The 19,270-nt window shown below is 48.7% G+C and overlaps 1 protein-coding gene across 3 annotated transcripts in view; it reads left to right on the top strand.

Annotated features, from left to right (window-relative positions):
- Positions 1 to 19,270, top strand: part of RANBP17 (RAN binding protein 17) — a 1,033,051-nt gene that overhangs the window by 957,784 nt on the left and 55,997 nt on the right. The window lies entirely within an intron of this gene.

A 19,270-nucleotide genomic window follows, 5' to 3' on the forward strand; every position in this document is an offset into this window, starting at 1 on the left:
TCTAGAGGAAGTGATGTGTTTGTTTTGTCTTTTGGGTCTGAGGTTATACTTGGATGGTTCTGTCTTTGTGCGATATTCTATGGTGGTATGGTACTGCACTGTTATGTTGGCTATGATGGGGGTTGGGTTTTTTTGCTATTTTTAATTAATGTTAATATGATATATATTAAAAATATTACACATTGCTTTGAGCAACCCCAGGCGGCTCTTCTATATACCAGACCGCTCTTCCTCTCGCACATACCTCACAAAAGCTCTTGTGGGACACTAGGATTCATCTGATGGGAGGGGGGGAGATTCCACCTCCTTGGCCCTGGTGCCATTGTGGATACAGTCAGCAAAAGTCACGCTCACAGGTCAGTGGTACCTCAGGGTGAGCAATCTTCCATTTAGGATACAGCTGGCAATAAACCATGGAATCAGAGGATGGTGTTCAAATAAAAGTTTACTTAAAGTTTGAAAAGTAAGATCCAGGCCAGTATGACAAAAATAAAAAATAGCATCAGGAAAATCAAAATCAAGAAAGAAAGAGTCTCTTTAGCCATGATACACCCCCAAGTTCTTGTTCTCCCAACTGAGTCAATGTCCAAGTCAAAAATGCCTTCCCCTCGAAGGGAAAGGTAAGCCTTTGAAATCACAAGCAGAAAACAAGGGGTAACATAACAAAATCCCTTGCATCAGGCAAAAAACGTCAAAACAGTTAACTTCAACGATCTCTCACAAAAAAAAAAATCTCTTCAAAACAGCATTATATCCCCAAGTCCTTCTCTTCTGTTATATGGCTGCCAAGGCAGGAAAATGTCTAGGTCTCAGCCCTTCAAGATGTTAGGGATTTACCCTTCTCTGAGAAATTGGCCCTGAACTCCCAAAATTCAGTATTCTTCAACACTCAAAAAAACTCTCTCTCAGCTCCACTCGGATAGACATAATCCACCAGGGAAGCAGACAGACCCTCAGGATCAATCCTCTTAGGGAGAGGCAAAGACCCTTGTCACATGCTGAGAGGAAATTTATATCCCTGAGCCCAGCCCACAAGAAAGTGGGGTAAAGGCAGGGGAGGACCCAAAAAATATTAGTGACTAGCAAGGGCGAGCAACACTAGTAAAATAAATGTATGTACATCAATACATCATAAATCTGATGCATCAAGAAATTATCAGTAAAATAAATTCATCTAAATCAATGAATACATGAAAAATACATCAGTATATCAATTAAACCAAATATTAAACCCAGTGGTCCATTTACGAAAGGTTTTGACAGTATACTAAGATTTTAAAGCACATATTAAGTATCAGAGAGAGTACAAGAATATTTACCATCAGTGATGACAAAAGGAATGGGAGAACGAATGAAAACTATTGTAGTTGCTAAAAAGCAGTAGAAGAAGATAGAGATATTGCTTGCTCAAGTTTCTATGCACACATTAGAAAAGTTGAGGAAGGTGACCTGGCCAGTTTGTCCTATAGATGAGTGAATGGCTATGATTATAGCTGTTCTCCTAGGACAAGCAGATTGGTAGGCCCCACACATGGGTGACATCATCAGATGGAGCCCTGCACAGAAAACATTTGTCAAAGTTTCTAGAAACTTTGACAGACATCACTGAGCATGCCACTATCCATGCATCCACACGGGGTCCCTCTTCAGTCTCTTCTTTTCCACGACGCTGAGGCCTTGTGGAGCTTGTGCTCTTTTTGTGTGGAAAACATCCTCCGTTTTTCCTGAGTCCCATCAGGTCCCTCTGCGCTTTTCATGGTCTTTTTCAGGTGTCACAGTAAGTTTTTTCCATTGTTCGCGGTCGATAACAGACAGTACCATCTCCCGGTGGCCGCTGAGCACTGATTGTGCGCCGCACTCTTTTTTTCCATGGCATCACCGGCTTTCATCATTGCCCCAAGTGTCCCTGGACTATATCCATCACAGATCCCCATGAGGTCTGTGTTCTATGCTTGGAGGTATCGCATGATGTCCGTGGCTGCGATTTTTGTGCCCAGATGACCCCCAAGGCTGCCGGGTGCATCTCAATAAGATGGAGAAATTGCTTGGTGCCAAAACATCAGAACCCTCGACATCAGCATTAGGGACTTTGACACCAAAGGGTAAAGAGATCACTGCATCCCCGAACCCTTTGGTGTCTACCCTGTTACCAGTCACTGGTTTAGAGCTAGGTACAGGGGGACCGTCCGATATGTTTCTTTTTGTTCCAGGTCTGAATTCTTGCCATCTCCCTTGGCTCTGAGGAAGACCAGGCTGAGCGTCAAGAGAAATCGAGGAAACCACCATAAATACTAGTCTTCACATACGTTGGATCATAGAAGGGCACCGGCACCGCCCCTGCTGCCCTCCAAGTGGTACCAGGTCGAGGAAGCCTTGCCTTCTGGGCAACCCGAAGGACCATGGCGATCTCCACCAAGATCAGTGGAGAGCACAGATCCCTCCCATGGTTCTGGGGCTGATCTGATTTCACCACCTCCTCCTCAGGCTGTCCTATCCACGTCAGCGTTCGAGAAGGAGTCAGACGTGTGCGGCAGGCGAACGGCCACCGGTTCCACTAGGATCGCCACCAGAGCCGACTCCATCGGTGCTTGCACCTCTGTTGGAGAGGCTGGACCTGCTGCTCAGTGTCTTGCCGACGCAGCCTGCCTCGATGCCCAGAGTCCCATTGGCAACGAAAGGGGCATTGATGCGGCCTCCAGTGGTGACTATCCTGGTGAGTGACTCCTTTTAAGAAGATGGTTTGTCGGGGTCGATGGCACCTCTACCGTGCAAGGCACCCCAACCGGCACTAGTCCTCCCGCGGACTTCAGGATCGATGCCATCAGAGCTACCGATTCCCTCAGTACTACCGGTACTCACAGTGCCTTTGGTGCCAGTACACCCGGTTTCAGCAGTGCCTTCGGGGCCCACACCAGTTCCATTGATGCCTCCAAGAGATCCTCCTCATTGTGAGTGTCATTGGGACCTAGGCATAGAACCCCACTGGGGGCTCCGCCTCAGGTGTCCCCGGGCACTCACAGTGAGGAGGATGCCCCTTATGTCCCTTGGGGAGGGCAAGGCATCCCCATCCTCGATGGAGGACTCCGAGGACTTGCCCTCTGAGCCATCTCCTCCTGAGGAAAAATGCAAGTCCCCACCCATGGACTTAACTTTTGCCGGATTTGTAAGGGCCATGGCAGAATCGGTGCCTTTTCAGCTCCTCACTGAACAGGACTCCAGACACAAGAGGCTAGAAGTCCTGCAATTTGTAAACGCTCCGAAAGAGGTGGTTGCCATACCAGGGCATGATATCTTTAAAGATTTCGTTGTCCACCTTTGAGAGCGCCCCATTTCCATTCCTCCAGTTAACAGAAAGACTGATGCTGTCTATCTAGTTCAACCCACCACCGGATTTGAACGCCATCAACTTCCACACCAGTCGATAGTAGTGGAATCCGCCTTAAAGAAAGCAAAGAGGTTGCGTACTTATGCATCGGCTCTCCAGGCCGAGAACACAGGACTCTGGACGCTCTGGGAAGGAGGATCTTCCCGGTTCCATGTTGGCAGCCAGATCTTCCCGGTTCCATGTTGGCAGCCAGATCTTGAACTTGCCTCTCTGGAGGCAAGTTCAAGATCTGGTGGAGCACCTCCCACAATGTTCAGGAGGATTTCCTGAAGGTGATTCAACAGAGCCTGGAGTGTGACAAAACACGAAGCCCAGTCAGCTTATGATGTGTTTGAAACAGTGGCAACGGCTGGCATTGGGGCTTGACACATAGCCTGGCTTTGGGCGTTGGATCTCCGACCCGAAGTGCAGGAACGCCTGGCAGATTGATATACTGATGTATTTGACCTTATCTCTTTGGAGATAAGATCAAAGGGTGGTGGCGCAGTTGAAGGATTAACAAGAGACCCTTCAGCAGTTATCAGCTAACATTTTGGATCCTCAATCCTTGGGTAAAAAGCCGTCCCGCCAAACTTCCAGACACCCTTTTTACAGGCCATGGAAGTATGATCCACTGACTTCTAGGGCGAGGCCCCAACTAGGCTAAGGGCGAGATAGCCGTGCACCTCTCGGCCACCTGCCGCCCCGCAGCACAGCCCTGCCACCGGGTTTTGGACAGACAAGGAAGTTTAAGCCAGCAATTTGTAATCCCGGGGAACAACCCTCCGGTAGGAGGGCATCTATAATCTATAATCGATTATGATTATATTATTATTATTTTCAATTGATTATGATTATCTTTAAGTTAATTTGATTAGTGCTTAACTATGTCATTAATTTGTTCTTAATTGATTTATTATGTACACATGAGTTTATTCTCTTTTCGAATGTAAAGCTTGTTGCTGATTTACTGTTGATTGTGAACCGAGGTGATGTTATTAACGTGCCGCGGTATATAAAAAACTTCGAAATAAATAAATAAATAAAAATCTACAACTTTTTGCCAACCCGTAGCCGTCAGTCACTTCAATCCTTTCCATCATTCGAGGGTACAGATTAAACTTCTATTGGACCCCTCTGCAATCTCCCCTGGTTTCCCCACTGAGGTTTGCGTTAAATCAGCAAATACTTCAGCTACAGCTCTCCACCCTTTTAATGGCTCAAGCAGTCGAACCTGTTCCACCAAATCAGCAGGGCAATGGCTTCTACTCCAGGTATTTCCTGATTCCCAAGAAAACCAGAGGCCTTCACCCTATCTTAGACGTAAGGGTATTGAACTGTTTTCTTGTAAAAGAAAAATTCAGGATGGTCTCGTTGGGGGTTCTAATCCCCTCTCCTCTGGGGACTGGCTTTGCTCCCTCAATCTCAAGGACGCCTACACTCATATTCCGATCTCCCCTGCCATCAAAAATACCTTTGATTTCTGATAGGGGAGGAGCACGGTCAGTATCGGGTGCTTCCCTTCAGTCTCTCTTCTGCATCCCATGTCTTCACAAAATGTTTGGTGGTGGTGGGAGCTTATCTAAGGAAACATCAGGTACATGTCTTCCCCTACCTGGATGATTGGCTTATCAAGAGAGGCTCCAGGCAGGGAGCAGTGCAGTCTCTCCACTCCACCATTCGGGTCCTGGAGGGTCTGGGATTTCTCATCAATTACCCAAAATCCCAGCTTCTCCCATCACTACAGTTGGACTATCGGGGCCAGATTCGACACGGTCCAGACAAATGTCTTTCTGCCCCAAGACCAAGCGCTGAACCTTGTAACCCTGGCGGAATTGATCTCTCGCAGCCATCACGTCTCTGTGCGCCAGATCTTGCATCTTCTGGGGCATATGGCGGCAATGGTGCATGTCACACATTTTGCTCACCTGCACATGCGCAGAGTGCAGTGGACATTGCGCTCTCAGTGGTGCCAAGCCACCTAGGACCTTCAAGCTCGCATCTTAGTCACCACTCTGCTTCGGCAGTCCCTCATGTGGTAGGAAACCCTGTCCAACCTAGAGGTGGGAATGCCATTCCAGGTCTCTCCACCTCAGGTTGTTCTCACCATGGAAGCATCCTACACAGGTTGGAGGGGCCAAGTTGCAGACCTCAGCACCCAGGGCTGGTTGTATGTACAGGAGCAGTGTCTCCAGATCAATTTCCTGGAGCTCCAGGCAATCTGGTATGCCCTATGGACGTTTCAGGATCACTTGGCCGACAAAGTGGTTTTGGTCCAAACCGACAATCAGGTGGCCATATGGTACCTGAACAAGCAGGGGAGAATAGGTTCGTTACTCCTCTGCCAAGAGGCGGTACAGATCTGGTCCTGGGCTTTCGCGCAGGGCATTCTCCTCTGAGCCGTATACCTCCCAGGAGCAGAAAATGTGATGGCGGTCGCATTGAGTCAGACCTTCCCTCCCCACAAGTGGTCCCTAAAGCAAGAAGTGGCAAACCGGATCTTTAGTATTTGGGGAACCCCAGACATAAATCTGTTTGCTTACCCAGACAACAAGAAAGAGCATCACTTCTGCAGGATGGATATTCGGTCAGTCGGCTTCAGATACCTTCACACATCATTGGGGCACTAGCTTTCTGTATGCATATCCTCCAATCCCACTTGTCTCAAAGACTCTCCTGAAACTTCAACAGGACCGAGGCTCCATGATCCTGATTGTGCCTTACTGGCCATGTCAGATCTGGTTCCTACATCTGCAGGATCTATCCTCCAGGCCCCCGATCCGGCTGGGGATTGCCTTGGAGCTGATCATGCAGGTTCAGGGCAGGCTACGCATTCCCAACCTCCAAGTCTTGCCCTTACAGTGTGGATGTTGATCAGATGACCCTGTGGGCTCTAGGCCTTTCGGACAGCATGTCTCAAGTCCTGGTGGAGTCCAGGAAGCCCTCCACTAGGAAATCTTCCTATCTCAAGTGGAGGAGGTTCTCGGTTTGGTGTGAGGGAAACAGTTTGGACCTTTTCTCCTGCTCCACCCCAAGACTTCTGGATTACTTTTTGCACCTATCTGAAGCTAACTTAAAAACCACCTCTGTGAGAGTCCACCTTAGTGCGATCAAGGCATATCTTTAAGAGGTGGATTGCTCGTCCATCTTATCCCATCCTCTCGTGGGGCATTTCATGCGAGGTTTACTCCAGCTCAAGCCCCCCATATGGCCCCCAGCAGTATCCTGGGACCTCATTGTGGTGCTGACCCATCTCATGAGGGCACCATTTGAACCCCTGAGATCTTATGACCTGAAGTTCCTAACCTGGAAGGTTGTCTTCCTAGTGGTGGTCAACTCAGCACGCAGGGTCAGCAAACTTCAGGCTTTGGTGTCATACCTACCTTATACAATATTTTTTCATGATAAGGTGGTTTTTGCATATGCATCCGAAGTTCCTACCAAAGGTGGTCACAGAGTTCCATCTCAATCAATCTATTATCCTGCCCACCTTTTTTCCCAGACCATACTCTCACCAAGGAGAGCGTGTCCTGCACACTCTGGATTGCAAAAGGGCCCTGGCCTTTTACCTGGATCGGATGGCGACTCACCAGCAGTCCACGCAACTTTTTGTCTCCTTTGACAAGAACAGATAGGGAGTTGCAGTGTCCAAACAGACCCTATCCAACTGGTTAGCGGACTGTATTTCATTCTCCTACACACAGGCAGGACTGCAACTTGAGAGCCATGTCAAGGCTCATTGTATACAAGCCATGTCAGCTTTGGTGGCTCCCTTGCGTATGGTACCCGAACACAAAATCACCGCTCATTACTGTTTGGACAAAGATGGATGACGTGACAGTAATTTCAGTCAGTGGGTCCTCCATAATCTGTTTCAGCCGTAAACCCAACTCTTCCTACATAGGGTCCATTGTTCCGGTTCAGGCTGTCTCCCGGTATTATTACAGCACTGTTTGTTCTGCACGTTGGCATCGGTTACTTGCTGGCTTTCTTAGGTTTGGGAGCATCCATATGTGAGGACTGCCATCGTGCTTGTCCTAGGAGAAAGCAGAATTTTTTTTAACTGTAACAGGTGTTCTCCTAGAACAGCAGGATGTTACTCCTCACGAAACCTGCCCACCACCCCATGGAGTTGGGTTCTTTCATTTATTTTTCGCAAATTCTGTTATAAGACTGAAGAGGGATCCCGCGTGGATAGTGGCATACTGGGCATGTTCAATGTGTCTGCAAAGTTTCCCATGCCAGGCTCCATCTGATGTCACCCATGTGTGAGGACTAACATTCTGCTGTCCTAGGAGAACACCTGTTAAAGGTAAGCAACTCTGCTTTACTGTCTGCAAGGTAGGTTTGTGCAACTGTGTTTTTGACATTCAGCAGAGACCTATGCTGGCAGTGCCAAGGGTTTGGGGCAACTGGGGGATAAGAGTTATATGTAGATACATGTGCCCAATGGCCCCTACCCACTGACAGAATAGCTGCTAGCATCTGAGCTGCTTTATAATATAAAGTACTCATTTCTCTTCAGAACCCCCAACATGGCCCTTTTAAACACATTTCATTTGTTGAGGGTGACAAGTATAAGTTTTAAATTCAACAGAAAGAATGACTGCAGGAAACCAGAGAAAATGTTATGACAGAACAGATCTATTAAACTGTTGAACTTCAAACTGCCAGGGCAATATATGTACTGTGAAACATTATATTTATTGTAGTTTGCTTTCATAAGCAGACAGGATGGGTTTGTGCTTTTATCACTGGTGTTATTTCATTGAGGGAATATGATATTCCTTGAGCCATGCTTTGATGACTGCTTCTGCATTACATCATGCTATTTCCATGTATCTTAATGTGAAATAAAGTGATTTTCAGCACTGTTTGTCACCGGATATTTAAGGTGATCACACATACTCACAACTGTATATTGAGGCATGCAGATAAGACAAACAGCCTAGTCATATACCTTTCACAACCATATTTTTTCAGTGGCATTCTTTTATTTAAATAAATACTTGTTTCCATTTCAGATGCAAAGTGGAAAAAAACATTGTTTGGAACATGATGCTGCAATATAAATTTGTTATTAGCTGTGGCAATGCTTTACTGCAAAATATATCTTGTGATGAAATCCCAGAATTGCTTGATTAAATTCACTATTATGCAATGCTGCCAGCACCCCAGCACTGCACATACATTTTACTAGTTTTCCTTACTATTTTCATCTAGCAGAATCGTGGAAAGTAGTAACTACTGTTTGTTTGGCATACAGTGAGGCCGATGTAATAAGGTTTGCATTAAAACTACACATAAATTCACACAATGCAATAGGTAATGAATGGTATGCTAATGCAACAGGAGTTTTAAAAAGCATGCCAACTCAAAAATGTGCTTAGAAGATATGCGTAGCATGCAGAAAATCCAATTTATGCGCCCAAATATTGTCTTCTACACCTAAAGTATGATTTATGTATAGAAAACATGGTTAATGCATGCAAATAATATTTTGTACACCCAAATCATGGTTAATGTACACAAAACATGATATAGGAGCATAAAGTATAATTTCTGCACATAAAGGTTGCCTCTCTAAAAGTTGTGTGCACAAAACACATCGAAGCGAATATTCATTCATCCTTAAAATGACTAACTTATCCAGCTAAAGTTAGTCAAATAAGTTATCAGGGATATTCAGTGGAATAAAGGCCCTGCTGAATATCCCTGAATGAAGATATCCGGGTAACTTTGAAACTATCTCTGAATATCACCAGTTAGTTTGCAAAGTTATCCGGGAGTATGTCCCCAGAACTTTAACTTGTGATATTCTTTGATTATTTCCAGTTAAGCAGCATTTGAATGGAAATAAAGAGCTGCCAAGTGGGTCTCGTGATCCAACCCTCCCACCTATGCCAGGTCTACTGACCATTCCCCTCTCCCCTGAGACCCCAAAATAAAATGAAAATGTTGTGGGCCTATAGGCCTGAAAAGTCTTCCTCTCTCCTCCAAAAGTCAAAATGTAAAGTCTGCAAAGGTTGGAAGCATAAAGTCACCCTCCCCCCATCCTCCTCAAGCTTATCTTAACCCTCCCATCATAGCCAAAACACCCTCCCCCTACCCTCATCAAGCTTATCTTAACCCTCCCATACCACCTGAGACAACCTCCCCCCTACCCTCATCAAGCTTATCTTAACCCACCTATGCCAAGTGAGACACCCTTCCCCTGCCTCATCAAGCTTATCATAACCCTCCCATCATAGCCAAAACACCCTCCCCCTCCCCTCATCAAGCTTATCTTAACCCTCCCATACCACCTGAGACAACCTCCCCCCCCCTCATCAAGCTTATCTTAACCCTCCCGTACCACCTTAGACAACCTCCCCCCCCTACCCTCATCAAGCTTATCTTAACCCACCTATGCCAAGTGAGACACCCTTCCCCTGCCTCATCAAGCTTATCTTAACCCATTTATGCCAGCTGAGACACCCTCCCCGATATTATGAGTGCTGATATAAAAAACTGAGCTCCTAAGTTAGATGCTTGTTTTCTGCCAATCTTTCTAAAATTTAGGGTCTTATGTTTAGGCCTGATATTAATTTTCCTAAATGTAGGCCTCTAAATTAGGTGCCTAGTTCTGAAAATCAATGCTAAGCTGCTAACTTTGTCTCCCTGCCCTAACCCCTAACTCTGCCCCTGTAGCCAACCATTTTTTAGGAATCCTAAATTTAGAAACCACTGAGAAAATTGACCATTTAGTCCTACTCTCTGTTTCCTGTCTTTTAACCAGTCTTCACCTATTCTGTTTGACAGTGCAAGTTGGTCACTCTAAGGCACAGCTTAGGGAGATGCCACGAAATTAATGAGCAGTCCATACAAGTATTTGTATTGCTAGAGTTGATTATAAAGCTCCCTTATTCAAGCCTCAGGCCACTGTCTTGATAAGATTCATAAAACCTCTGCTGGACATGGCTCAGGCAAAAGCTGTTCTCCCGCATAAGGGGATTAACATATCCGCTGTGGAGAGGATAAGGATGAATCAGCTGATTTCAGCAAGGGAAATATCATAGTCCTTATGGAATCAACTCTACATGGTTCTCTTATAATGAACCTCTTCAGCTAAAGAGTCCAGTGGGACCTCAGATGTCGATATGTTCCAGCCATTCATCATCGGGGCATTATCTCCATCACCCAACCATGAGGAACTCTCTTTCTCCTAGGACAAGCAGGATGGTAGTCCTCACAGATGGGTGACATCATCAGATGGAGCCCAGCATGGAAAACTTTTGTCAAAGTTTCTAGAATTTTGACTGACACATTGAGCATGCCCAGCATGCCACTATCTGCATATCCATGCGGGGTCCCTCTTCAGTCTCTTTTTTTTCTGCAAATTAGTTGCCTCGCGGTGGTGGAGCTCTGCTCTTTAAAGTGTTTTTTCTCAATTTTCTTATGCCGCTTTTCAGCATCGGGTTCCTCTTCTCCGGTCGGTGTCCCTTCAGCGGCGTGGTATGTTTGCTTTTACCTTCGTTGCGGTCGATTCCCAGCGTGTCACTCCTCGGTGGCCGCTGGCCTTCGACCGCTCGCTGCCTATTTTTCATGGCGTTGTCCGGTTTGCGACTGTGCCCCCAGTGCCCACAGACCATGTTGATTACTGATCCGCATGAGGTTTGTATCGTCTGCCTGGGGGTATCGAATGATGTCTGTGGTTGTCAACTGTGCGATCAGATGACCCCCAAGGGCAGTCGTACCCGGTTCAATAAGATGGAGAAACCTTTTGGGCCCAAAAAGTCTGTTCCATCCACTCTGGCATCAGAGGCATCGACACCCAGGCCGAGGGGAATCGCTGGACACGCTGTCCCTTTCCACGCCCCCTGCAGGTTCTTCCAGAGAGAGAGAGAGAGGAGCTGGTGATAGGCCATCTCCGATGTCATCACTCTCAAAGACAGCAGGCTCTTCAGCTTCCTCGATGCCGGGGAAAGACCCGGCCAAGCATCACAAAAAGTCATGCAAACATCACCGGTTGCCGTCAGCCACGGCTCCAGAACCGGTGCAGCACCAGCAGCCACGTGCTGCCACTGAAGTGACCCCGTGGAGAAGAGGTGTCTTCCTCTATCAAACCCGGCAGTCCTAGGCGTTCCCCACCAATATCTGTGCCGGGCACCGAGCCTCCTCGGTGATGCCTCTTCCTCCTCCTTCTGCATCAGTCCTAACTCCACCTGTCTTCCAGGAGGAGTTGGATTGCATGGTTCAGATGGCGGTGTCCGAGCCCTGCGGGATATCGAACCGCCCCTGGCACTGGCCCCCCCCATACCAGTGCCGGAGCCTGCACCATCTCTTTTGGTGCCCCTGCTAGAGTGTCTGGGCGTCCTACTAGGTGTCCTTCCAATGCAACCGGTGCTTGGGGGGCCATCAGTTCCCCAGTGGCCTCCGATGCCCTCCTCTGAAGCAATTCCCATTATTGGGTCCTCCGAGGAGGAAGATTTACTGCAGCCACCGGCACCTTCAGGTCCTGTGACCGGAATTCCCCGATACCATTCCTGGGCATTGGGAACCTCTTTACTATCCGTGACTTTGCTGCCCTTGAGGCCATGCCCAGGCCGAGGAGCTTGGACAGGGGACATCCATGAAGATCCCCAAGGGACCTTAGCGAGGAAGAAGCCCCGTATGATCCTGGGGAGATGATACCTCTGGTGATCTGTTTTTGGAGCCATCTCTGCCAGATGAGAGGCATAGGTCTCCCCTAGAGGATCTTTCCTTTGTGGGCTTTGACTGGGCCATGGCTGAAGCCATCCCGTTTCAGCTCTTCACAGAGGAGGACAAGCAATATAAGATGCTGAAAGTCCTCCAGTTCATCGATGCCCAAAGGAGGGTAATGTCTGTCCCAGTCCATGATATATTTAAGGAACTTCTCCTTAGGATTTGGGAGCATCTGGTATCAGTTCCTCATGTTAACAGGAAGGCAGATGCCATTTACCTGGTCCAACAGGCTTTGGGATTTGAGAGGTGTCACCTCCCTCACCAAACGGTTGTGGTGCAGTCTGCTCTCAAAATAGCCAAGCTCTCCCACACCCATGCCTCTGCCCCTCTGGGCCAGGATCACAGGGCTCTGGATGCTCTAGGTAGAAAGGTGTATCAGGGCACCATGCTCATTACCCGTATCACCTCCTACCAATTATATATGACTCAATACAACCGGAACCTGTGGAAAAAGGTCCAGGAGCTGTCGGAACACCTGCCACAACAGCAACAAAATGCATTCTCTGCAGTAGCACAACAGGGTCTGGTGGCAGGAAAACATGAGGTGAGGTCCATCTACAATGTTTTTGAGACAACGGTGAGAGTGGCTGCAGTGGGCATTGGCGCCCGCAGGATGGCCTAGCTCCATGCCTCGGACCTCCAGCTGGAAGTCCAAGAAAAGCTGGCTGATCTGCCCTACATGAGAGAGAATCTCTTCGGGGATAAGGTCAGGGATGCGGTAGCCAATGTGAAGGACCACCATGAGACCCTTCAACAGCTGTTAGCTAGTGCTTCCGATCCACCATCCTCAGTCAAGAAGTCTTCACGACAAAGCTTGAGGAAATCATTCTATCGTCAGAGGAAATATTACCCTCTGACCTCGCAGACTCGCACACCCCGCGCTGGTTCCAGGGGTCATTCTTGCCAGCAGCGGACCCCCAGGCCTCCGCCAGCCCCCCCCCCCCCCCCCCCCTCCAGCAGAACCCCACCACGGGGTTTTGACTGGGAGTGTGAGTCATTTTGCCATAATCCCGGCATCTTGCCCTCCAGTTGGGGGCAGACTGCTTCACTTTGCCCACCGCTGGTCCCTTGTTACGTCGGACTGGTGGGTTCTCACAATCATTCGCCAAGGATATCTGCTGAATTTCAGGGATATCCCTGTGGACTTTCCCCCATGTCCTTCATGGTTTCATCTTGTGACAGAGCTCTCCACTCTTCTAACGGCAGGAGCGGTAGAACTCGTTCCCTTCCAGTAGCAGGGCCGAGGGTTCTACTCAAGGTATTTCCTGATACCAAAGAAAACTGAGGGCCTGTGCCCTATTCTCAATCTCAGAGCCCTCTACAAATTCCTTCAGAGGGAAAAGTTCAAAATGATCTCTCTGGGTACCCTGAGCCCACTCCTCAGAAGAGGAGACTGTCTCTGCTCCCTTGATGTGAAGGATGTCTACTCCCACACTGTAATCTTCCCAGGTCACAGGAAGTACCTTCGCTTTGTGGTGGGAGAAGCTCACTTCCAGTATCGAGTGCTTCCATTTGGCCTGTCCTCAGCCCCTAGGGTCTTCCTCAAGTGCCTGGCAGTGATGGGGGTGCATCTCAGGAGACAGGAGCTACATGTTCCCCTACTTGGCCGACTGGCTGGTCAAAAGTGCCTCCTAACAGGGGGCACTTCATTCTTTAAGTCTGACTATCCAAGTGCTGCAATCTCAATTACCCCAACTTCTACCTCTTCCCATTGCCCCATCTGGACTTTATAGGAGCCAGACTGGACACAATTCAAGCCAATGCATTTCCACCCCATGATCAGGCGCTTGCCCTGTCATCGCTGGTGAGCTTGGTCTTCACCATGTTTCTGCTCGTATGCTGCTTCATCTGTCCAGGTCACCCTGTTGGCCTGCCTCTGCATGCGCAGGGCACAATGGACATTGCAGTCGCAATGGCAGCAGGTGTCCCAGGACCTCGAGGTATGTTTTTACATCACGTCACCTCTGCAGGTCTCTCTGTCCTGGTGGGAGAATCTCTCTAACCTGGAGCAGGGAGTCCCTTTTCAGGTTGCCCCACCTCAGGTGGTACTTACCACTGTTGCCTCCCCCCACAGTTGGGTCGTGCATGTGGACGACCTCCACACGCAGGGTCAGTGGATGGCTCAGGAATCTCTACTTCAGATCAACTTTCTGGAGCTTCAAGCAATTCGTAATGACCTTTGGGCATTTTGAGACCACTTGTCCCACAAGGCAGTCCTGATCTGGAAAGACAATCAAGTGGCAATGTGGTACATCAACAAATAGGGAGGCCCAGGGTCGTTCTTCCACTGACAAGAGGCAGTGCAGATTTGGTCCTGGGCTCTGTCGCAGGGCATGCTCCTGAGAGCGATGTACCTAGCAGGGGCAATGAATGTGGTGGCTGAGTCGTATAGTCCAGCCACATGAGTGGTCACTGGATCCAGCAGTGGCAGCCCAGATTTTCAGCCAGTGGGGAACTCCAGATGTGGATCTCTTTGCCTCCCCCTACAACTGCAAGGTGAGAAAATTCTGCTCTCTGTTAAGGACGGATGAACTTCCAGCCTCGGATGCCTGTGCCTGGCATTGTGGCGCAGATCTCCTGTATGCATATCCTCTTCTTGAAGCTCCAGCAAGTCCGGGGGACCATGGTTCTCATGGCCCCATACTGGCCGAGACAGGTTTGGTTCCTGCACCTTCGGGACCTGTCAGTCAGAGAATCTATCCGTCTGGGGACCAATCTAATAACTGGATTGGGGCAGACTGTGCCATTCAAACCTCTGGGCATTAGCCTTGACGACATGGATGTTGAGCGCCTAGTCATGCAGCCCCTGGACCTCTCTGACGACATGTCTCTGGTGCTTGTAGCTTCCAGGAAGCCTTTCACCAGGAAGTCTTATCGACTAAAGTGGAGAAGCTTCTCCATTGTGCGAGGAGCTTGGCTTCAATCGCTTCGCCTGTCCCACTCCTCAGTTACTGGACTATCTGTGGCACCTATCCGAATCTGGGTTGAAAACCACTTCAGTCAGGGTCCACCTGAGTGCCATTAGTGCTTACCATCATGGTGTTGCTGGGTCGTCCATCTCTGTGCAGCCCATAGTAGTAGGACGGTTTATTCGGGGCCTGCTTCAACTGAAGCCCCCCTTTCAGCCTCCTGTTGTGTCCTGGGACCTCAACTGAAGCCCCCCTTTGGCCTCCTGTTGTGCCTTGGGACCTCATGCGAGATTCTTTTGAGTCAATGCGCTCCAGTGATCTGAAGTTCCTCACCTGGAAGGTTCTCTTCCTTGTAGCAGTCACTTTGGCTCGTAGGATTAGTGAGCTTAAGGCCTTGGTTACGTATCCGCCCTACACAAAGTTCTTTCATGATTGGGTTGTTGCGTGTGCTGGCCACGGCAGGTCCGTGGCCAGGCCCTTTTACCCTCATCTGCCTGTTCCAGCATCTGGCTCCACTTCCCTCGCAGCCATGGGCCTTCGCCCTCGGGTCACACCCGGTGCTCCTTTCTCCGCAACGGACATCCATGCTGCGCAGCGGGCCTCCCCACATGGTTAGCTAGGAGATGCCGCTGTGCTCCTCCCTAGGCATGCGCGCGAGCGCATCTTCTTCCCTTTTAAAGGGGCCGCGACAGGAAACCCACCTGCGGCCCCGGATGATGACAGCACTGGGCCTCGGTATCTAAGGCCAGGCCCAGCCACAGTTAGTTGCCTTTGCAACAGGTCTCCACGCTGGTCATGTACTTCGTTGCCTCCTCTGAATCCTTCATGTTCCTGTCTCGTCTGTGTTCCTGATCCTGGTCTTGTTACTCTTCCTTGTTCCTGTGTCCTGCGTTTATTCTACTTGTTCTACGGACTGACTCCTGGACCCGACCTCTGCTTTGCCTGACCACGCTAGTGATCATCTCCTGGACTCGACCTCTGCTTTGCCTGACCACGCTACTGATCGTCTCCTGGACCCGACCTCTGCTTTGCCTGACCACGCTACTGATCGTCTCCTGGACCCGACCTCTGCTTTGCCTGACCACGCTACTGATCGTCTCCTGGACCCGACCTCTGCTTTGCCTGACCATGCTACTGATCTTCTCCTGGACCTGACCTTTGCCTTGCTCAACTACGCTATTCATTGCCTTGCCATTCCTCCTTGCCTACCACCTGCCCTGACTCCAGCTTGTTCAACGACGCCTCTGCTATATTTATTCTGGACTTGGCCTCTCAGGCTTCGGCCTGTTCTTATTCGGGCGACCCCTGTTTCTGTCTCTTGTTGTATTTGGCGCCCAGATCTCTGGGACTCTGCCTCGTCCAGACTCTCCACTCCTACCTTTGCTGGTCCCTGGCTGACCACCTCCTCCTCATCCATCTGAAGACCTTGGACAGAGGCCCACCTAACTCCAGCCGGCACCCAAGAGCTCAACCTGATGGGAACGAGGGCTGGTATTGGTGAAGCTCCAGCCGGCCTCTGTCAGTCAGCCAGCTTCGCCTACCAACAGTGGGGACCCATAGGGCTTGTTCTGCGGGTAGCGTCAACCCCACCTTGGCTCAAGGGTCCACCTCCTGCACAACAAGGGTGGGTCTGTGTATGCATCCCAAGTTCCTGTCTAAGGTGGTGACTGATTTTCATCTCAATCAGTCAAACGTTCTGCCCACCATTTTTCTGAAGTCTCATTCACACCAGGGCGAATAGGCTCTACACATGTTAGACTGCAAGAGGGCAGTTTTCTATTTAGAATGCACAGCGGCCGCAGGCAGTCCACACAGCTCTTCATATCTTTTGACAAGAATAGATAGGCAGTTGCGGTAGGCAAGAAAACTCTGTCCAACTGGCTGGCGGATTCTATCTCCTTCTGCTATGCACAAGTGGGCCTTCAGCTTAGAGGCTGTCTTAAGGCTCACTCTGAGGGCTGTTCCCGTCATCAAAATTTGGGCTATTCCCGTCTTGTGGGAGGTTCCCGTCGCCAAAATTCACAGGGCTGCAACATGGAGTTCTCTACACACGTTCACTGCCCACTACTGCTTGGACAAGGATGATAGGCAAGACAGTAGCTTTGGCCAATCTGTCCTTCGCAACCTCTTCCAGGCTTAAACCTAACTCCCTACCTAAGGCCCATTGTTTGGGATCAGGCTGTCTAGCTATCTTACCAACAGCACAGCAGTTGTTTTGTGCCCTTTGGCACCCGGTTCAATGCTGGTTGGACATACTCATCTGGAGCAGCCTGTAGCTTGGTATTCACCCATCTGTGAGGACTACCATCCTGCTTGTCCTAGGAGAAAGCAGAGTTGCTTACCTATAACAGGTGTTCTCCTAGGACAGCAGGATGTTAGTCCTCAGGAAACCCACCTGCCATCCCACAGAGTTGGGTTCTGCATTTTATTTTTTCACTTGTGAATTCTATGTTACAATACTGAAAAGGGACCTCGTGAGGACACACAGATAGTGGCATGCTCAGTGTGCCAGTCAAAGTTCTAGAACTTTGAAAAATGTTTTCAGTGCGTGGGTTCCATCTGATTATGTCACCCAACTGTGAGGACTAAAGCAACTCTGCTGTCCTGGTGTATGATACATTCCAGATTCTTCTGGCAAAATGGTCCTATAGAATGTGTCCATTCAGTGGGGAATTTAGAGGTGCCACACATCCAGGGTCTCTGGTTCACCTAGGAACATTTTTCATCAGAGAAATTTCCTCAAGCTAAGTTTGCCATAAAGACTGTTAGGGTCAGCAAATCGGTCCTCATCCAAGCAGACATTCACGTTCCTATCTTTTAAATCAGCAAGTAGGGAGGAATGAGATTGCACTTTATGTGAGTATGGCCTTGGAGCCATATACCTAGTGGATGAGAAGGCTGTCCAGTTGGACAGACTGAGACAGGTCCTGGAACCCCTCAAATAGTTCCTGGACAGGGAAGCGGAAGACCCATGGTAGCTCTGCTTCCATTTTCTCTAGCAGAGAGATTCCCTGTTACAGCGAAGAGGAGCATGCCAACTAGTTTAATTTACCCTTGCCCTAAACTGGAGTCAGGGCTTTTTTAAACCTATCATCAATTCTGTTGGTTGCAAGGCTTATAGAAACTCAAGGAAAAAAAACAAAAGAACCATAATCCTAATAGCTCCCTATTGGTCAAGAAAGTTTTGGTGCCCACTGCTTGGGAATCATACATGAGGATCATGTCAGATTAGGAAATTCCCTAACTCGGATAAATAGGACCAGGGACTGCCATCGCAGCATTGAATTCAGGATCTCAGCCTAGGGGTCAAAAAGGTAACCCTGCAACCCATAAACCTGTTGGGTGATATGTCTCATATTACTCTAACATCCAGAAAGGGCCAAAAGGAAATCCTAAGGTATGGCAAAGTTTTGCCATATAGTTTGAGGGAAAGACATTGCTGTCCATCAGAGAACTGATGTTACAGATAAATAATTTTGGGCCCGTATAAACTAAATGCCAATATACAGTCATATCCAGTTAAGAACCAAGAAGCAGTGAACACATCTGGCGAAAAAATCCTACTTCAACAAACCAGGCCGCGTATAAATCTCTCATGCACCGCTACAGGATCTCCATCCTCTGAACAAAAAGAGACTTGTTCTCACAGAAAATCCACCACTTCATCTTCGACGCGAAAGCTTTATTCTCTTATGTCTCAACCCTCACCAAACCTTCTCCCGCGATTATTCCAGACGATCAAGCGGCCAGCAAAGCTGCAGAGCTCGCCTCGTACTTCAAGAAAAAAATCACCAATCTGTTATCACCCCTAATCGCCAACAAGTGTCTTCCTCCTCCCCCCCCCCCCCCCCCCCCACTCTCCCTCTCCACAACTGACCACAAGCCGGGAATCCTTCGAGCCTACTTCCATCCTAGAGATAGAAAACGTTCTAAAGAAGCTAAAACCTTCATCTCACCCCACGGATGCGATCCCATCAAACCTTCTCATCTCCAGCCCAAAAACCATCGCCAAGGCGATTGCAGATATCATCAACTGCTCCTTAACACAAGGCCAGGTTCCAGACCCCCTGAAACTTGCCATCCTTAAACCACTACTAAAAAAACCCAAATTTGTCACCTGACGACCCGGCCAACTTCCGCCCTATAGCGAACCTTCCATTCATCTCCAAAATCTAGGAAAAAATAGTTAATAAGCAATTGTCTGAATACCTGGACGAAAACAAGATCTTAGCCCCTTCTCAGTACGGCTTCC

Source organism: Rhinatrema bivittatum, chromosome 18, assembly GCF_901001135.1.
Source record: "Rhinatrema bivittatum chromosome 18, aRhiBiv1.1, whole genome shotgun sequence".
Taxonomy (NCBI): Eukaryota; Metazoa; Chordata; class Amphibia; order Gymnophiona; family Rhinatrematidae; genus Rhinatrema; species Rhinatrema bivittatum.